Source organism: Schistocerca piceifrons, chromosome 2 (genome assembly GCF_021461385.2).
Source record: "Schistocerca piceifrons isolate TAMUIC-IGC-003096 chromosome 2, iqSchPice1.1, whole genome shotgun sequence".
NCBI classification, from domain to species: domain Eukaryota; kingdom Metazoa; phylum Arthropoda; class Insecta; order Orthoptera; family Acrididae; genus Schistocerca; species Schistocerca piceifrons.
This window is the reverse complement of record NC_060139.1, coordinates 733,224,132-733,246,553: the sequence shown is the minus strand read 5'-3', so window position 1 is coordinate 733,246,553 and position 22,422 is coordinate 733,224,132. Positions and strand designations below refer to the sequence as shown.

Genomic DNA, 22,422 nt, shown 5'->3' with positions numbered 1-22,422 from the left:
TATTAGGAGGTATCTCATGGCTTTTGTTACCTCAGAGTAGTTACCTATTAATTCGTTAGGCTTCCTCCTCGCCTGATTTTACATTGAACTTTCTAACACTGGATAATGTAATAGGTTTCATTCGTATACAATTTTTTTGACGGAACTTCTTGTATCAGCGTCTGCGATACTGAATTAATACCAGCATTCTGTGCGGGAGATCGTATGGCCGTCGGTGCTGTGTCCGAAGAGTTGGAGGAGAACGTTCATGGGGGTCCGGCGGGCTGAAACTCAGAGCAACACTTGTATGCTCTGTGTTTGTTAACGGTGGCGCTTTGTGCGTTTCGTGGAAGGCACGGTGCCGGCCGCTCCTGGAACTGGCAGTGGGCGGGCGGCTTCTGTAGGCACCACGCTGATAACTGTTGTACCCAAGTGCTCTCGCTATTCAGTGTTCGCTAAAACCTAGTCCTTTCATAGAAAGGTCATAGGTGTCTCGCCCTTTCGCAATTCTGAATTGAATTCGTGGACGAGGTAATACAGTATTTAATTACTAAGTTTTCCCCTGCAGTGCTTGTGGTTGACTGAGACAGGAATTATTTGATATCCTCGACGCCAGCGAGCGATAGACAATATTTCGAGCTGAACTGAGTAGACAAGACCGTACTCCACCAACTATCTCCTTTGTGTGCTGCACACGTTTCACATATTCCACAGGCAAGTCTTGAAAAGGCCTTTCTCCCTTTCTCAACGATCCCGTAATGCTTTGTCCAAATAGTCTGTCTACATCTTCCACGAGATATAGACGCACGAGATATAGACGCATTGTCAACCTTTCAGTAGCCCATAAAGTAAACATGTCATCAACCCGAAAGTTAATTTGAACACCACCGTGCTTAACTAGGAATGGTGCTATAGAAAGCAGTTCGTCATTGACTGGCTCCCAATGATCAAACATTGCCAGGCCCGTAAAATTATGAAGTTTGGATAACTTTTTACTGAAATTTTTCATTTTTATTGATGCTCACACCTTCAGAAATGCTCGTTTTGTATTTTATAATAATAATAATAATAATAATAATAATACCCATGGAGGCCCGGGAAAAGAATAGGCCTCCGGTATGTTCTGCCAGTCGTAAAAGGCGACGAAAAGAATAAACCACTAATAGGGCTAACCCCCCTTTTAGTGTGATTAGTTGGTTCAGGACAGAACTAATGAAGCCTCGGACAAGCGCCGTCATGGTCGGGGACGACGCTTGAACCCTATGCCCGCCCACAGTGGTAACGACACTGCTAGCCAACTGGAAAATGATTTAAATCCAAATAGAGGTGTTTTGCAGGATATGCTTCCTGCAACCACCCTAGAAGGAAAACAAAGAGAGAGGATGAGATGGTCAGATGAAGTTAATCGACACCTCATGTTCTGTTATTACCAAGCAACAAACCTAGGAACCAACACAACTGGATACAGATCACAAGTATACACAACCTTTATTACCAGATACCCAAAATTAAAATTTTTAACAGAACAACAACTAGCTGATCAGATCCGTGTAATAATCAAAAATAACAGGATACCCCAGTCAGAATTAGAAAACATGAAACAACAAGTACAACAAATACTGGAACAAAATAATGTGCAATCAGAAGAAGAAGAAGAAAATACGGTAATGGACTCAAACATCCCAGAGCAAACAAACAAAGAACTACACGCATCAATTAAACAATCAGAGGAAAACGAAATCTTAAGACAGCCACCAGAACAAGCACAAATAGAACACGAAGTGACTCACATGTTAGATATAGAAGAAAAATTTCAGCTGACATATACAGAATACAAAGACACACATACAGACATTAGACCATTCTTGCATAGACCGCCAAATAACCCACAAGTCGGAACAACAATAACAACTATCAACACAATCATACACAACAAAATAAATGAAAACACAACTATGGAAGAGTTACAACTACTGGTCTATATAGGAGCACTCACTACACTAAATATACACACTAGGCAGAGATCAGAACTAACCAACACACAGAAGAAACCCACAAAACCAGCATGGCAACACAGGCTACAGATCAGAATAGAAAAACTGAGAAAAGACATCGGACAGCTAACACAATTTATAAGAAATGAAATGTCAGAAAAAAAACGAAAAAGGTTGTGTAAAATCTCACAACAAAAGCGATAGAGCAATTAGATGAAAAGAAGCAGAAATAACAAGCATTGGCCAAACGACTTAGAAGATACAAAAAAAGTGAAAATAGAAGGAAACAAATCAAACATTCAACACAAACCAAAAGAAATTTTACCAGACAATAGATAACACACACATTAAAATAGACAATCCACCAAACATAACAGACATGGAACACTTTTGGAGCAACATATGGTCAAACCCGGTACAACATAACAGGCATGCACGGTGGATACAAGCAGAAACAGACACATACAAGATGATACCACAAATACCTGAAGTGATAATTTTGCAACATGAAGTCACCCAAGCAGTTAATTCTACTCATAATTGGAAAGCCCCTGGAAAAGATAAAATAGCAAATTTCTGGCTAAAGAAACTCACCTCAACACATTCACATCTAACTAAATTACACTCCTGGAAATGGAAAAAAGAACACATTGACACTGGTGTGTCAGACCCACCATACTTGCTCCGGACACTGCGAGAGGGCTGTACAAGCAATGATCACACGCACGGCACAGCGGACACACCAGGAACCGCGGTGTTGGCCGTCGAATGGCGCTAGCTGCGCAGCATTTGTGCACCGCCGCCGTCAGTGTCAGCCAGTTTGCCGTGGCATACGGAGCTCCATCGCAGTCTTTAACACTGGTAGCATACCGCGACAGCGTGGACGTGAACCGTATGTCCAGTTGACGGACTTTGAGCGAGGGCGCATAGTGGGCATGCGGGAGGCCGGGTGGACGTACCGCCGAATTGCTCAACACGTGGGGCGTGAGGTCTCCACAGTACATCGATGTTGTCGCCAGTGGTCGGCGGAAGGTGCACGTGCCCGTCGACCTGGGACCGGACCGCAGCGACGCACGGATGCACGCCAAGACCGTAGGATCCTACGCAGTGCCGTAGGGGACCGCACCGCCACTTCCCAGCAAATTAGGGACACTGTTGCTCCTGGGGTATCGGCGAGGACCATTCGCAACCGTCTCCATGAAGCTGGGCTACGGTCCCGCACACCGTTAGGCCGTCTTCCGCTCACGCCCCAACATCGTGCAGCCCGCCTCCAGTGGTGTCGCGACAGGCGTGAATGGAGGGACGAATGGAGACGTGTCGTCTTCAGCGATGAGAGTCGCTTCTGCCTTGGTGCCAATGATGGTCGTATGCGTGTTTGGCGCCGTGCAGGTGAGCGCCACAATCAGGACTGCATACGACCGAGGCACACAGGGCCAACACCCGGCATCATGGTGTGGGGAGCGATCTCCTACACTGGCCGTACACCACTGGTGATCGTCGAGGGGACACTGAATAGTGCACGGTACATCCAAACCGTCATCGAACCCATCGTTCTACCATTCCTAGACCGGCAAGGGAACTTGCTGTTCCAACAGGACAATGCACGTCCGCATGTATCCCGTGCCACCCAACGTGCTCTAGAAGGTGTAAGTCAACTACCCTGGCCAGCAAGATCTCCGGATCTGTCCCCCATTGAGCATGTTTGGGACTGGATGAAGCGTCGTCTCACGCGGTCTGCACGTCCAGCACGAACGCTGGTCCAACCGAGGCGCCAGGTGGAAATGGCATGGCAAGCCGTTCCACAGGACTACATCCAGCATCTCTACGATCGTCTCCATGGGAGAAAGCAGCCTGCATTGCTGCGAAAGGTGGATATACACTGTACTAGTGCCGACATTGTGCATGCTCTGTTGCCTGTGTGTATGTGCCTGTGGTTCTGTCAGTGTGATCATGTGATGTATCTGACCCCAGGAATGTGTCAATAAAGTTTCCCCTTCCTGGGACAATGAATTCACGGTGTTCTTATTTCAATTTCCAGGAGTGTATTTAACAGTTACTTTGCAGACCCATACACAGTCCCTGATACACTTACACGTGGAATAACTTATCTGAAACCTAAAGATCAAGCAGACACAGCAAATCCAGCTAAATATCGCCCCATAACATGCCTACCAACAATATACAAAATATTAACTTAAGTCATTACACAGGAATTAATGACACATACAACACAGAACAAAATTATAAATGAAGAGCAAAAAGGCTGCTGCAAAGGAGCACGAGGGTGTAAAGAGCAACTGATATTAGATGCAGAGGTGACATATCAAGCTAAAACCAAACAAAGGTCGCTACACTACGCATACATTGATTACCAAAAAGCGTTTGATAGTGTACCCCACTCATGGTTACTACAAATATTGGAAATATACGAAGTAGATCCTAAATTGATACAGTTCCTAAACATAGTAATGAAAAATTGGAAAACCACACTTAATATCCAAACAAATTCAAATAGTATCACATCACAGCCAATACAGATTAAGCGTGGAATATACCAAGGAGACTCATTAAGTCCTTTCTGGTTCTGCCTTGCTCTGAACCCACTATCCAACATGCTAAATAATACAAATTATGGATACAATATTACTGGAACATACCCACACAAAATCACACATTTGCTATACATGGATGATCTAAAACTACTGGCAGCAACAAATCAACAACTCAACCAATTACTAAAGATAACAGTAGTATTCAGCAATGATATAAATATGGCTTTTGGAACAGACAAATGTAAGAAAAATAGCATAGTCAAGGGAAAACACACTAAACAAGAAGATTACATATTGGATAACCACAGCGACTGCATAGAAGCGATGGAAAAAACAGATGCCTATAAATATCTAGGATACAGACAAAAATAGGAATAGATAATACAAATATTAAAGAAGAACGAAAAGAGAAATATAGATAAAGACTAACAAAAATACTGAAAATAGAATTGACAGCAAGAAACAAGACTAGAGCTATAAATACTTATGCTATACCAATATTGACCTACTCATTTGGAGTAGTGAAATGGAGTAACAGAGACCTAGAAGCGCTCAATACACTTACACGATCACAATACCACAAATATAGAATACATCACATACATTCAGCAACAGAAAGATTCGCATTAAGCAGAAAGGAAGGAGGAAGGGGATTTATCGACATAAAAAACCTACATTATTGGCAGGTAGACAATTTAAGAAAATTCTTTCTAGAACGAGCAGAAACTAGCAAAATACACAAAGCAATCACTCATACAAATACATGGGCTACACCATTGCAATTTCATAACCTTTTCTACAACCCTTTAGATCACATAACATCAACAGATACAAAGAAACTAAATTGGAAAAAGAAAACACTACATGGCAAGCACCCGTATCATCTAACACTGCCACACATGGATCAAGACCCATCCAACACATGGCTAACAAAAGGCAATATATACAGTGAGACGGAAGGATTCAAGCAAATACAGAATACACCAGAAGACATGACAATGTAGCAAAAATAATACATCAACAACTTGCCATACAACATAAACTAATAAAACAACATGTTCCCACATAGAAGTATGCACCACAAAATGTACTGGAGAATGATGAATACCAATTATACTGGAACAGAAGCATTGTAACAGATAAAACAACACCACATAACAAACCTGACATCATACTCACCAATAAAAAGCAGAAATTAACACAACTAATCGAAATATCCATACCTAATACAACAAATATACAGAAGAAAACAGGAGAAAAAATTGAAAAATACATCCAGTTGGCTGAGGAAGTCAAGGACATGTGGCATAAGGATCAAGTTGACATTATACCAATTACACTATCAATTACAGGAGTCATACCACACAATATCCACCAGTACATCAACGCAGTACAGCTACATCCAAACTTACATATCCAACTACAGAAATCTGTAATTATTGATACATGTTCAATTACCCGAAAGTTCCTAAATGCAATGTAACATATACTGTACAGTTAAAAGGAAGTGACGCTTGATCAAGGTCCGCATCACTTTCCATTTTTGACCAGACATAACGTCCGAGAAAAGAAAGAATAATAATAATGCGATGCTCTAGGGTCGCTCCAGCGCTTGACAGCTGGCTGCTGTAAAACCACATCAGGCATGACTCGGCTGAAAAAATAGTGCAAAATAAACCACTCTTGATTTCTGGGGGTAAACAACTATACTGCAAATATGAACAGTGAAACGTATCACAAAAGAAGTAGCGGCGAATGTATCGGGATGCATCACGGGGAATCGTCCCGAGATAGTGCTCCTGGATTAATCATCTGCAGCTCATGACTGACATTGCAGTCTCTAATTACAACTTACGGTTGAACCAAATGGGGGAATAAATATGTGTGATGAACTGACAGAAACAGCAAGAGGACAGCGACAAGTTGAACGTGTTCGTGCAACTGCGCTCGTCATTTCTAGCACAGGAGTCATATTTAATTTGCTGTATGAAAATCTAAAAGAACAAAGTGGACATATGAGATAAACACAGAAGATTGTTGAAGAAAGATGCGGTGCTTGAGATGAGAGGGAAAAATTGCATGAAAAGGCAATGCTAAAAGTGGTAATATTGTGCCTTAGTTTACAGAACGCCAAGACTGTAATGTAGGTTGTAGCATTGTGTGTACAAATTAGGCTCGCGGCAACTTTACTCATTGTACATAGATCAACAAAACGGTTCTAACCTGTTCATTGATGTACCTTTTTCGCTTAAGAAAATATACAGTGTACACACATCGAAACGACTTCGGGAGTATTTAGACTTGACTTTCAGATCGAGGATCCGTCGCATCAGTGTTGATGAGATTCTGCCAATCAGCATCTGAAGTACTGGGTAATCGCCCGCAGAAGGTTTCACAATCGTCTTGATAGTGCTCACCTAGGATTCTGTGTACCTTTGCATCTGCCGGATTGTCCGCATCTTATTGCCGCAATTCAAATCCTCCATTATGAACGTTTGAACCGTGTGTCTGTTAAATAAAGATCGCAGCTTGACGTCCCGTCTGTACAATGAAGTTTACTTCGAATGACAACCTGTGGTTGCGCGCTTTGTAAGGTCTCTCTCAATCCCTAATACATAAGTGCGAAAACTGAATGAAACGTAATTTTTGACAATAATAAGTGTAGGTTTGCTCGACAAAGGAATATCTCGAATATTTCACGGGTATTCGGCGTCTAAAAGACTTTCTGCAAGACGCCACCCGGCTGATGACCGGAGAAATATTAGTAGTAATGTTAATGTGCAGCAAACACTCGGCTGTTTAATAAACAACACAGCCATCTTCATATCTACACAGAAATACATACTGCGCAAGCCATCGTATCGCACGCGGCGGAGGATGGGTTGCACTACTACTACTACTACTACTACTACTGAGCATTCGCTTTCCTGTTCCACACGCAAATGGAGCGTGGGTATAAAGACTTGTCAATACGCCTTCGTAAGGGTCCTAATTTCTCTTACCTTCGCCTCGCGGTCCTCACGCGGAATGGACGTTGGCGGCAGTAGAATCGTTCTGCAGTCAGCCACAAATGCCTGTTCCGTAAATTTTCCGTTGGCTAAATGAGCGGATGTTCCGTATCTAACGTCCTCGACGTCGTCAGAAGCGAAACACGCACTCGTCCTCTAGAAAAGGCAGATGATAAGTGATTGACATGACGCCGAAAAGTGGTTGCTCGAGACCATACCATCAACAGCACTTTGCGAGAATTATTCATTCTTCAACGTCTGACGTGCTACTGAAAGTCGTCTGCCCTCCAGGGATTCCCATTTGAGTTCACGAAGCATCTCTGTAATAACCGCGTGTTGATGAACGTACCGGTAACAAAGCTAGCAACATGCCTGCGAGTTCCTTCGACGTCTCCGCTTAATCCTGCCTTGTGGGGCCCAAACACTCCAGCAGTGCTCAAGAATGGGTCTCACAAGTGTCCTGTAGGCGCTCGCCTGTATAGATGAGCTAGAATTCTCCCAAGAAGCTGAAGACGACCTTTCGCCTTCCTTACTACTGTGATTACGCGCTCGTTCTATTTCAAATCGCTTTGCGACATTACCCCTGGATATCCAATCGATGCGACTGTCACACATTACACCACTCATACTGTGTTCGAACAATAAAGGATTGTTTTTCCTACTCATCTGCATTAGCCTACATCTTTTTTACGTTTAGAGCTAGCTGCCATTCATCGCACGAAATATAAATTTTCTCTAACAAGGGGAGGCGACGACGTTCCGATCAAGATTTACGTAAAACTTCGTACACTTTCAGTATTCGATTAGGACAACATAACGTGTAAGTAGTAAGGGGTACTAGTTAGGCAATTTAGAGAAAATCGCAAGAGAAATTTTTCGCGTCGAATAGGCCTGTGTACCGGTGTGTTGAGAGCTGGTAGGAATCAAGTGGTTAGTGTTCAAGCTCCCTGGACAGTCGATTACTGGATCGAGTCCCGCTCATATTTGTTTCTTTTGATTTTTGAAGGTATATTTTTCAATATTGTTCGTACACATCATATATGACGTTTGAATGCTACTATAATGGAAAAAAACTTGTATTTGCATGAACTTTTATTGGATTTCCAATGTTATTTGGTTGTTTTGATATTTTCAGAAAAACTGTGTGTTTGGTCGTTTACTTGTCGATAATTATAAACATTTGTTGTAACAATTAAAATTAGTAAACAGCCAAATACCACTGGAATTTCAGTAAAAGTTCGTGCCAACACATTTCTTATTACATTTCCTTTCAAATGTCATATATATGAAATACGACCAGTGCTGGAAAAATATAGGCCTACGTTAAAAACAAAAAATGTTCAGCGGTACGCCATCCCACAATCCACTGAATACGGAGCTTGAACGCTAACCACTTGACCGCTCAAGAGTTACAAAGCACCGGTACATATTCGATGTGTAAGACTTCTCTTCCGATTTTCTCGACACTGGCTAACTAGTACGCCGTACTACTTTCATATTATGCTGTACTAATGGACTACTAAAAGTGTAGTTAGAAGCTACTCCGTGGTCAGATTGTCGTGATCACCTCTTGTATCCTGCTACAGTCACTCAAGGACGACACTTTCCCGTACACTACAGCGTCTTCAACAAATGGCCGCAGGCTGCAGCTCACTCTCTTCGTCAAATCATTTATGGACATAGAATACCCTTGTGTGTGAACACTCGGTGCCAAGACGATGACTGACCTCTATTACCAAAGTCTGTCCAGGTGACATGTTTATCCTTGTTTTCTTAAACTAGTCAAGACGATATCAAGTTGTTTCGTTTCAGAGGACGGTAAATACAGTACTTCCCTTTTCAGTCTTGCCAAATCTCAGAAGCTGTTCTTGTTGCAAAGACTTAGTCGGTTAGGCGCTAAACACTACGGAGGAGCAAAATGGGTTGGGCAGTTAAGGTAATATCTAATTCGTCCGCTCTTGGCGAAGCGTATTGATTAAATGCGGGATTCTCAGCTGGACTGGAAATTGAACTCGAGCGTCCTTTCTTGGGATGCCGTGTCTATTATGCCATCGGAGAAGACCTCACGGAAGTGTGCCATTGGATTCGATCCGTATCTCTAAAATTTCAGTACGTCTTCCTAATTACATTAGAGAATTGTGGACACGTTTCTGCCATCTGTATGTTTTTATTTTAGTTAGTGAAAGCTGAGCGTGTTCTGAAGGTATGGAAGCAAGCCACCTAAGAATCTCGGTCGGACTGTACATCGACACCGCGTTTCGCCTTCTCAAGAACCGCAAATCTGGACAAGAACGGTTTACTCCCTCGTAAGCAGGAAGAATTGGATTTTTGATGGTCAAAACTAGTCAGAGATACATGCGAAGTAACAAAAGGTTACAGAAGGCTATTGTCTATCACAGGCTTAGAATCTCAGGCACAGTAGTTCTGATACCATAATCGCCGATTGTATGCACACCAGACAGGAAAGGGTTCAAATGGTGGACGGACGGTTGTAGCGGCCTTAATGGCTTGGCTGGGCGTGCCGGGCGCCGGGGGAACACGTCTGGACGGCTATTGGTTGGCAGACGTCTGGAGACGCCTCTGCCAAAGAAAACATGGGAAAGGACACGGCTCTCTCTGTGTCTGTGTGTGTGTGTGTGTGTGTGTGTGTGTGTGTGTGTGTGTGTGTGTAATATTTCTTTTCATGTTTTCCAGGAAACTAATAAACAAGCGTAAAACACATGCAAATGAAATAATTTTTTGCTGATTTACTAAGGCATGACTGGAGATCAACATATGTGGCCCTCAAGTTTAAATTCCAGTGAAAACTACTAGTCTTTGCTTTGTATTTTCTTTCCCCTTTCTTCAATAAAAACATTTTATTCAGCAATATGTATGTTTTATTTGAAACAGTAAACTGTATATGCTAATCCACACAGAAAGTAGAATTCTTATTGTTAATATTTTCGAAAGACATGATTTGCAATACAGGCTTTTGTTGCTGCTGTAATACGACTTCATAAACGCACGAAAATGATAATCATACAATAATTTTTGGTAAGTAATAATTATGCCACTGCCAGTAAATAAACGTTTACGGTGTTTTAGTAGTTAGCCAACATTTTAAAATCTAACTTCTGAAATTGTTTGAAACACCTCTTCTTGGCTTCTTATTCGCATTTTATCTATCATATAAATCTTCACTGTCAGGAAATGAGTACGTCTTTTTCTCCTAGCTACTGGCACATCTTAACGTTCTTATCGTTTGCCAGTCAATTTCATTAAGCTCAACAGGACAATATTTGGTCAAAATCGAGAATTCATCTTGTCAATCAGACAATTCCGCATTTGTCATTAAAAAGAGCTTATAATTGTTCATCTGTTGATATTTCACGAATTTCTGTAGAGCGTAGGAATAAATTATTTCAATATTCCATTATCCAAGGCCAAATTGAAATTAGCGAATATAGATGCTAATGCACACGGAAAGTAGAATTCTTAATGTTAATATTTTTTAATACGTGATTTCCAATACGGACTTCAGTTGCTGCAGTAATGACTTCATAAACGCAACCTGAGGTGCACCTTCAGAAAATCGTTATTTCATAGTAACGAACAAAATTTATACAAATCTGAACGAAATCTCAGCCTCTAGAACAGTTAATGAACTTAGAAAAAGAACAGATTCTCAGTCTTAAATTTAGGCACAATAATTTACACTACTTTGTGGAAGTAACCATTTTCTGTGCACGACATACTGTAAAGTAACACACAAATCGTGTCTTACAAGGTGCTGCGCCCTGGTTTTGAAACTAAGAACTAAAAGGTCGAAACATGCAAACGATCGGTCTATAAGTGGAAAAATTCGCCTCCTTACGCAGGGGAAAGGTCCACGTTTGTGGAACTGAGGGAACGAAAAAATTTAGTATGTCGATACGCGCTGGGTAGTTTCCATGCTCTGAATCTATAGGTCTGTGCCGGCGGTAATGTATGTGCCAGAAGGGTCACACAAGCCGGACAGGGCGACGGTAACTTGCAGAACGGAACTCGTAGTTACCACCAGTCGCGAGCCCTTAATGCAGAATCGTGGTCGACAACGGCAGAGCTACTGCTGCAAATATTACCGATTAAAGGGTTCAAAATTAACACAGTTTAGTGAACCAACGCCACCTCTCTCGCATCTGCTGCATTTGGTGCTGCCTCTTGTCTCGCGGCCAGAGACGGAAGCAGCGCCGGCGACTCTGTCTCGCAGAGCGTGAGTCACGCGGAGGAGCAGCGCCGCCGGGCATCGATCTGGGTCACTGCCGACCGCTTCCTGTGGCCGCCGTTGCGCAACGGGGGCGACGCCGCGTCTGCACCACCAAAGCCGGTTACCGCCGCGTCGGCTGCCGCATAGCGGTCTCTGAACCGGCCGCGGCTGCAGCCTGCACACCCTTGTACACGTAAATCTTGGAGTAAGGAGGAGGGGGGGGGGGAGGCGTGCTAATTTTTAACCAGGAGTAACATTCCATTGGAGGCCCGCGATATATTTAAATCTGTCGGAGTAGAAGAAAATGAAAATCTTAAACCCATGGCCTTCAGCATTATAAGACATTATGATGTACAGGTTGGACAAAATATGGAAACACCAAAAAAAACATTACAGTGCCTGTACGTTGTAGGAAACCCGTTGGCAATCAAAACAGCTTTCATTCGTCCGCGATCGGATAAATACATGTGCTGTAGGTTTTTAAAGAGCATCTTATACCACTGCTCCTGCAAAGTAGTGCGAAGTTCAGGTAACGGTGAAGGATGTGGATAGCGATCAGGCAACATTCACGCCAAAGTAGACCATAGAGGCTCAATAATACTGACATCTGGTGAGTGTGGTGGCCAGGGGAAATGGGACAGTTCATCCTGCTGCTCACAAAACAGACTCTGGACGATGCGACCTGTGTGAACAGGAGCCCTCTCGCCTTGAAACAAAGCATCAGCGCTGGGGAAGAAACATTGTACCATGGGACGGACCTGATTAGCCAAAATAGTCACATTCGTGAAGTAACGCGACCTTGCAGAGTAATCACGGAATAAAACGATATAGCTGCCCAAATCATCCATGGAACCCTCGCCATGCTTCACTCTCGTGACGTAAAACTCAGCCAGAATGTGGAAACAGTGTGAAACAAGACACACGACGAAATGGCCTTTCTTTCTTTCTTTCTTGCTTTGCTCCATAGTCCAGGTTTTATGCCTTCATACTGTTGAAATATACTATTTAAAGGGGTGCTGATGAGAAAGTAGTCCAGAACCTGCAAGTTCTTATATTACACTATCAATAACGCGTATTACGCGGTGGGGGGAGGCGTGTGTGTTACTTTATAACCAACCCAATAAATTAAAAAGAAATACAAATTTCGCTAGTTGTTCTTGGCGTTTACTCGCAGTGCACTTTATAAATAGACACAAATGCGTAAATAGGGTCCTGAAACTGAAAATATTGAATATGACGTTCACTGTGCTAAGACTTAAGTTTGTGGGTTCGGTATAACAGAAAAATTTAAGACATTTACGGAGTCTGGTAGAAGACTTAATTAAAAACAGTAATTTTTTCCGACTTTTACATTATAAAGTATCTGACTATATTAAAATATTGTCAAAAGTTGGACATAAAAGTCGCGCTTGGCGTCTCTCTCTTTCTTTGTGTGTGTGTGTGTGTGGGGGGGGGGGGGGGGGCTGTAATAATGAAGAGAACGGAGAGGGTGAAAACCGGTGCCAAAACGTAGCCAACTACCCTTAAACAGCCCCAAACGTAGTAACTACTATTCACAACAAATTACTATCGCTGTCACACAGAAGACGTGGATAAGGTGGTAACGTATTTATATTTGATGACTGACAACTTCAGCTGCCGACAGGTGTTGTTGATATACCTCGATGTGGACAGCTGAAAATGTGTGGCCCGACCGGGACTCGAACCCGGGATCTCCTGCTTACATGGCAGACGCTCTATCCATCTGAGCCACCGAGGACACAGATGAATAGCGCGACTGCAGGGACTTATCCCTTGCACGCTTCCCGTGAGACCTACATTCCCAACTGTCTACAATTCTACAGATGCATTGTACCCTATAGACATTTGCCCACCCACTCATTACTCGCGCACGCTTTGGCGATTCCCAGCCATTGACCTTCGTCTGTGCGAATGCGCACAGGTTGCCCAAACTCTTACGGGAATCGCCAAAGCGTGCGCGAGTAATGAGTGGGTGGGCAAATGTCTATAGGGTACAATGCATCTGTAGAATTGTGGACAGTTGGGAATGTGTCACGGGAAGCGTGCAAGGGATAAGTCCCTGCAGTCGCGCTATTCATCATCTGTCCCCTCGGTGGCTCAGATGGATCGAGCGTCTGCCATGTAAGCAGGAGATCCCGGGTTCGAGTCCCGGTCGGCGCACACATTTTCAGCTCTCCACATCGAGTTATATCAAGAACACCTGTCGGCAGCTGAGGTTGTCAGTTAGTCATCATTTATTCCAGGGAAAAGCTGCATGGTCATAAACAGTAACTGTTCTTTCGAGAACAAGTACTGTCTTCGTATATGTATTTATATTTGGTTGGTTCGATGCTACAGGAACAGTTTCTGGAGTTCCTATTCAGGAGACCTACTTGGTCATCACTACATCCTACCGCAGAATTGATTATACCTTGTAACTTTGAGCGCGTGGGTTTACGAGACAACGAACACAATCCTCATAAATACATTAGCCGTTTTGACAAACTGCCTGTTGGTTTCTGCCTCGGGTTCTTCGGCTGACGTTCACCTGATGATTTTTCTGTCGTTTCGCGAGCACGAGTGGCTGGCATTGTGAAAGTTTCTCCGTCCTGCAGTCCACCACCAGCAATGGAGGGTGAAACTTTGACAATGCCAGCCACTCGTGCCGGTGATACGACAGAAAAATCATCAGGCGAACGTTGGCCGAAGAACCTGAGGCAGAAGCAAACAGGCAGTTTGTCAACAAGTGCTCACGAAAGCCTTAATTCTGCTTGAAAAGCGAAGTGAGTACGGCGCTAAGGTCAGTTATAAACTAAACATTACGTCTTTAAAATTCAGTCTACGCAAATAAATGCGTGATGGAACGGAATCTAGAAGCGTAAGTTTGAACAGGAAAGTGACGTAGCAGGCTTGGTACAGTTGAAAGCTGTACGCTGTTGCCCTCATTATGAAGCGAATTTTCAAAGTAAATATTGATTGACTCATTTGTTAGCAGTAACATTATAATGTCGTTTATCGTATGAGTGGTTTTTAACTAGGGTTGCGGAACGTGAAAGTATGTTCCTTCGTCATTAAATCGGTCCACGTGTTTCCAGTATTCCAAAAAAGAGTAGCACAATATAACACAGGGTGATCAACCGTTAACGTAACTGCCTATGGCGGCGTGCGGCCGGCCGCCGAGGCCGACTGTTGTGCCTGCGGCGCGGTTAATATAGTATGGTTTGTCACGTGACTTACTTATAACATACATGACATAAACACTTAAAAAGAAAATTATTCAAGTTTATTAACAAAGGAGATGTTGGAACTGCCTCCCTTCGTTGTTATAAAGTATTTGTGACACCTGCTTAGGAAGTTGCTAATAACTCTCCAGTTCCCTCTGAGTAATGACAGCAATTTCTTGACGAAATTTATTTTTCAGTTGATCTAAAGTCTGTGGATTTGACTTGTACACTTTATCGTGTACTGCCCCTCAGAGATAAAAATCACAATAGGTAAATCAGGGAACAAGGGGGCCATATGTTGTTAGTGATAACTCTGTCTTGAAGTGCATCATGAATTTCCTGTAACGAGAAGTTGGATGTATGTGCCGTCGCGGAGTCCTGCTTAGAGGTTGCGAAAGCTCGTACTCTTAGTTAGTTGGCAAAAAAAAAAAAAAAAAAGCCCGCAAAACGTGTTCCACATATATCACTGCTTTTTCCAGGAAAATATAGGGCCTGTTCTCACCTCTCTCCTATTTTTGATCATGCAGGGGTGCCTCGTGTATTACGTTAGGCTTTTCAGAACTCCAGTAACGGTTATTTTGTGAATTAATGCATCCACTTAGGTGGAACCGTGATTCATCCGGAAAGAAAGTTAAGTGAGGATCAGTTTCTCCGTCATGCACACTGTTCGAAGTCCTTTAACAAACCCGCAATGTTTTTGGAGTGGGGTACCCGGTTTAAGGTCTTGCAATGCAGTTATTTTATAGGGCTGTAAGTTCAGTAACTTCGTAGCCATTGGAACAGAACCAAGGGATATTCCCATTTGCTCAGGAAGACGTTGAACTGACACTCTAGGAGACCTTTCCAGAGAATACCCAATGTTATCGAGAGTTTCTTCTGTGAGTTGTTGTCTGTTTCCTGTCAAGAACACTTCCCATTTCATAAAATTTATTTATCAATCAATCAAATCGTACCCCGAATAGAAACCTGAATATCAGGAAATTCCTTTCGAAATAATTTCCTTAGAGTACTGCCTTGTATTTCGCCATTTCACTACAATCACTTACTCAATACACTGTATTCCATCACCTAACAAACACGTGATATTGCGCAACAATTCTGCACAGAGGCCTCGCATGAGAGGGGGGAAAAATACTCCCCGCCAGCGTCGCCGCTGGATGGCTGCAGGCAGCGCAAAAACATGGCCGCCAGACGATTGCTCACCTTATACTTCCATGGAGAGTGATGGAAGGTCAACCATCCGATTACATCAGATCATGATTGATTATCCCACACCACCCTTATGTTTTATGTAGAAGATACCCATTTCAGAAATAAGTGACTAGACGGTATTTAACGACGCATATATCTAGTATTAGTTTTTTTTTTCTTCAACTGCTGAATTAGAGCACAGATCGTGGTGGTGTTCGTTCCTGATTATAACCGAGTTGTGTGGCGGATTAAAAACGAATACCATAGGGGCCCTGAGATTAGTAGCCGGTTAGATTGGTACGCTAACTAAAGTAAGAGCGAATGAGTGTTGCCTTGACGTCCCAGATATACTGAAGGAAAGATTTCATGTGGGAGTGCGAAATTGTATTCGTACTTTTTTAACGAAACTAAGCGCGAATATTTCATGACACGAGTTTTTCTACTTGCTGATCGAAGCAGCTGAGGTCTCTTCATAAGGAATGGTACTTGCCCGGGCGGCGGTGACTACTGTAACGCAGCAGTTTATTACGAGGTGACATTCGTTGCAGTAAGGCACGCAGCCGTCTAGTACAGTGGCTGCAGGATGGCTTCAGCTGACGTTGCGTGCCGTGAGTACTGCATAGCGTAACATTCAGTCGATACGAAGAGGGTATGACTCTACGAATCTAAATAATCCATATTAGTTACTATCCGATTTTGTTCAAATTGGTATACAGACTTCTGTTACTAATAGAATGACACTGTCAAAATTTCAGATTTTTATTTATTATAGTAAGGGAGATCAAGCGAATTACCTAAAAGTCCAAAAACCGTGTTTTTTTTTTTTTTTAATTCCAAGTTAGGAACAATAACAGATTGACATTCATTATCATTCGAAGCCATTCCAAAGTTATCAGTGCATAAAAGTCAATTAGAATTTTCTTTTTAAAACTTTGGTCAAAAGTCGGTCAAAATTGTTATTTGATTATATTTTGCCATGTGAGTGCGTCAGAATGATTGAGACTGTATGTGGGACATACGTTAAAATTTAATATTTAATTTTACATAAAACTTTGTACAGACGAACTGTGGAAAAGTTATGTTGCAACTACGATTCAAGTGACGTTTGCCAGTTTGTGTTTGCTTTTGTATAAAAGTAGCCAGAATGGAAGTTTGTTTATCAATGCGAAGAATATTTCGCACTTAGTTTATTTTGATTAAACAAAATATAAGAATTTGAGGTTTTGCTGACATCAATTACTACCAAATTAATGATTGGACAAGGCAAGATTTGCCGCGAGAATGATCTGGAAGAAACGTTGTGATCGGTCGTTTAGATCAACAGCCAGTCAGAATTAAGCTGTTGCCTCGCGGAAAGACGAGTTGGGCATACAGGAAAGTACCTCGAGAGGAGTCGCTTGCTACCCGGTCTATGCATAACACTCGTTAGATCGCTCCTTAAAAATACTCTGTAAGGTGAGGAAATAATGTAATAATTTAGGTTCAGACATATCGAGACTGAAGCGACTGGAGTTACGAAAATTTTAATGAAAGTTTGGTGTTTCTAAATTAAGCAGTTAGATAGGAGCGTGTGAACTTTCTGGTGGTAGTAACAACTCCGCGTGGCGTGCTCTGTACGGAATGTTTAACTCGCGAATAGTTGTGGGTCTGTGACTGGTGGAACGTGAAAATTAGTCGGGTCGGACTTGCTAAAATTCTGGCTGCTTTTCGAGTAAATATTTGTTACACAGGCTTTGAATGATAACGTTTTACCATATTAAATACGGAATTATTAGCCATTTCATGTGTTTCAGTATGAATGAAAAAGCATCGTTAATCTAACTTTAAACGCTTTTCTACAAGTTGCTGAAGGTCCCGAACGCCCGATTTTTTAATCCTGAACTTTCAGGAACTGACTTTAAACTAGTTATGCGGCCTTTGTGTGGTAGGTATTAGGTGGTGGCTTCATCAACGCTGTTTTACACTGCCTAACACGTATCTGCTACCACAGAGTGAAGGGACATCGGCAAGAATCCTATGGAGGTTGGTGGACTGAACGACAGCGTTAACAAAAACGCAGACGACCGACTCCGCCCCGCCGCGCTATCGGTATGTGGGATCGCTACGCAGTGTTCAGCATTCGCCACGGGCAGTCCGGTCGCTGACCTACCTGAGTAAGCAGCCCAGCTGACGTCATCAGCAGCCGCCTTGAGAGAATGACACACGGTAACGATATAATACTGGTCCCGGAAAAAGCTAACAGCTCCTCCGAGCGATGTGGCCTACTAGTAACTGTGAACTCTTACTTGGAACGACAACAATTCAAATCCCCCTACGGCCACCCACACATTTCCGTTAAACACTACTCTACCTCCTGTACAGTATAAAACGTCACTCGTAGTAGGGGCACGTTCAAAACTTCTGTACCGTGTTATGGTATATATGAACACGAGAAGTGTAAACACTGGCATCATAAGACTCTTCCATTCCGGAAAGACCCACGACAGTTAAGTCCTTTCCACTCTGCTTTTCGTCCAGCAGTTCCCACAGCCACCTGTTCTTGTAACATTTGAAAGGCTGGCCATTCCTTGTTCACTTTTAATGTTGGCAGATGACATAGTAATTCTTGCAAAGAGTGAAGGTTTACAGTACTTCTTGAATGTAATGGATAGCGTACTAAGTACACAATATGAGTTATGAATAACCAAGTGTATTTGAATTAAAGCAGATGATGCGGAATGAATAAATTAGGCTAGGTGATGAAGCTGAAAGTAGTTTTGCTATTTGGGCAGTAAAAAATCTGACGATTGTCGAAGCAGTCAGCATATGTGCTCGATAAGCAGTTCAGACAGGAGATCAGAAGCTTTTGAAATACGGTGCTCCAGAAGAATGTTAACGATTAGATGAGAACGTCTAATAACTAATGAGGAGGTACAAAATCGAACTGGGAGCAAAGAAATTTGTGGTAGAGCTTGTCTAAAAGAGAGGATCGGTTGATAAGACACCTGACGCATCAAGTAGTAATCAGTTTCGCATCCCGGGCGGAGGTTCGAGTCCTCCCTCGGGCATGGGTGTGTGTGTTTGTCCTTCGGATAATTTAGTTTAAGTAGTGTGTAAGCTTAGGGACTGATGACCTTAGCAGTTAAGTCCCATAAGATTTCACACACATGAGACCAAGACTTGGATACAGTAAGCACTTCCAAATGCATATAGGATGCATTAGATACGCTGAGATTAGGAGTCTTGCACAGTATATAATAGCATGGAGAGTTACACCAGGCTAGTCTTCGCTCGCACTGAAGATGTAAACGCCGACTATAATGTAATCACATACATACTGATTAATGTCTGAACTCATCCGCCATCTGTGTTGCGTAACTTTTATGTAGATCTTAATGTTTTACGAAATTGAACGAGAAATATTTATAATTCATTTTGTAGATTCTCATTTCAGTAGATCGACCAGCAATATATTGTTGGTCGTATACGTAGCAGATTTTCACTATCTCTCTTTTATGTGAGAAAATCTCGTTACATTAATGATTTCAGGATTGTAAAACCTCCTCTTCAGCTGGCTACGTAGTTGCTCTGATTACGTCATTACAAAGCCATTCACAGAAACCGATTATCTCTAAGATGATCTAGTGCGACTTGCACGTCTGCCATGTGAGACTGAACCAGGCAGTCAGCGGAAGTGTGGGGAACAGTATACAATTCTTAATCGCAGATATGTTAGTCGCGTTATATGAAATACGTGAATTCCATTTTTATTTTGGATGACTCATGCGGTTGTCGACTGGGCAACACACTGATACGAACGTTTAAAGACAGAATCGTTTTATCCCGAAATCGATCATGTAACATGAAGATCATAAAGAGTGGAATGAAAAGTTTGCAGTATACTGTTTGCAATTATTTCCTCCATCTATGGAGACGTGGCTTAGTGTCTAGTTACATGAGAGAAGTGGTCAGCACCCCGCTAACACACTCAACCATTCACCGCTGCTTCTGCTACTTTTGATTTGATATTGTTCGGTATACGGAGATTAGTGGCTGCATGGCTACAGACAGAGCAAATTGTTGCGTAAGCGATGGTGCAATCCACTCCGGCCCGCCGTTTCGTCACCTTGTTACCACCGTAACAGACACCCGCTGGGTCACAGGTCCACCGTCTAGTGTGCCTTACAAGGTGCCCTTGTTAAGAATAACTGCTGGAATGTTGTTGTTGTTTGATACACGAGCTGAAATGCTTCCCTTAGTTTCTTCGAAGACTCTCCCGATTATTATGAGGAATGTGATTCATTCCGAATTCCACAAGTCATTGTGGACCAATGTCGCGAATTTACTCTAACGTGAAAGTTCTCAATCTGGGGAAGCAGGCATAAATGCCATTATGCAGATGATGTTTACATAGCCAGATCCAGGGGAAGACGCGTCAGAGCCCAGTTCACTCTCAGGATTCGGTTCTAAGCTATTCCTGTTGAATATAAGCTGCTGTTAGTGGTATGTCGGGTGGCGACATTCTAATTACACAGTTCCTTGACACTATCCATCCGAAACAATGCCTACTTGCGGTGAATTTAATACTTAAACGATACCTACAATTAACACTCAGCACTGGTTTATAATACGGGCAACCAATATTCATGGAGCTGAAATGCATTCAGGAGATTACCCCTGTTTATCAGAAACGCCGTTTTTTTTTTGTTTTTTTTTTTTTTTCTACACATTGTCCAAATAGTTTACAAGAAATTTCTAGAATTTTCCACAACTAAGTATGAGATGACTGATATTGACAGAAGGTCGAACAGAACCTGAGACCTGCATGCCGCAAGTCATAGACTATAATATTTGCACCGCAATGTACGATGCACTAATCGCAGCAATACTCACATTTGTTTCGTGGATATGACAGTGACGCAACTAAATGTAATAACGTCGCGGAAACAAAGTGTGAAAATAGACATATGCTTCAACACCAGATAATAGATTTTTATGTACAGCAAACATATACAGTTCCTAGTTAAGGTGTTTCCCTATAAGAAGGCTACTGGCCTGGCGTTCTGGATAATTTTGGTATGACTCAGCACTTCCTTTTTTTTGTCATCAGTCTACTGACTGGTTTGATGCGGCCCGCCACAAATCACAAATTCCTTTCCTGTGCTAACCTCTTCATCTCAGAGTAGCACTTGCAACCTACGTCCTCAGTTATTTGCTTGACGTATTCCAATCTCTGTCTTCCTCTACAGTTTTTGCCCTCTACAGCTCTCTCTAGTACCATGGAAGTCATTCCCTCATGTCTTAGCAGATATCCTATCATCCTGTCCCTTCTCCTTATCAGTGTTTTCCACATATACCTTTCCTCTCCGATTCTGCGTAGAACCTCCTCATTCCTTACCTTATCAGTCCACCTAATTTTCAACATTCGTCTAAAGCACCACATCTCAAATGCTTCGATTCTCTTCTGTTCCGGTTTTCCCACAGTCCATGTTTCACTACCATACAATGCTGTACTCCAGACGTACATCCTCAGAAATTTCTTCCTCAAATTAAGGCCGGTATTTGATATTAGTAGACATCACTTGGTCAGAAATGCCTTTTTTGCCATAGCGAGTCTGCTTTTGACGTCCTCCTTGCTCCGTCCGTCATTGGTTATTTTACTGCCTAGATAGCAGAATTCCTTAACTTCATTGACTTCGTGACCAGCAATCCTGATGTTAAGTTTCTCGCTGTTCTCATTTCTACTACTTCTCATTACCTTCGTCTTTCTCCGATTTACTCTCAAACCATACTGTGTACTCATTAGACTGTTCATTCCGTTCAGCAGATCATTTAATGCTTCTTCACTTTCACTCAGGATAGCAATGTAATCAGCGAATCTTATCATTGATATTCTTTCACCTTGTATTTTAATTCCACTCCTGAACCTTTCTTTTATTTCCATCATTGCTTCCTCGATGTACAGATTGAAGAGTAGGGGCGAAAGGCTACAGCCTTGTCTTACACCCTTCTTAATGCGAACACTTCGTTCTTGATCGTCCACTCTTATTATTCCCTCTTGGTTTTTGTACATATTGTATATCACCCGTCTCTCCCTATAGGTTACCCCTACTTTTTTCCGAATCTCGAACAGCTTGCACCATTTTATATTGTCGAACGCTTTTTCCAGGTCGACAAATCCTATGAAAGTGTCTGGATTTTTCTTTGGCCTTGCTTCCATTATTAGCCGTAACGTCAGAATTGCCTCTCTCGTCCCTTTACTTTTCC

At 42.4% G+C, this 22,422-nt stretch overlaps 1 protein-coding gene and 1 non-coding gene across 4 annotated transcripts in view; one reads left to right on the top strand and one right to left on the bottom strand.

Moving 5' to 3' along the window:
- LOC124774940 (sodium-dependent phosphate transporter 1) overlaps positions 1-22,422 on the top strand; it is a 320,719-nt gene that overhangs the window by 56,895 nt on the left and 241,402 nt on the right. The gene's annotated exons all lie outside the window — the stretch shown is intronic.
- Trnat-ugu lies at positions 13,447-13,521 on the bottom strand. The gene has a single exon. It is a non-coding gene; the product is annotated as a tRNA-Thr (tRNA).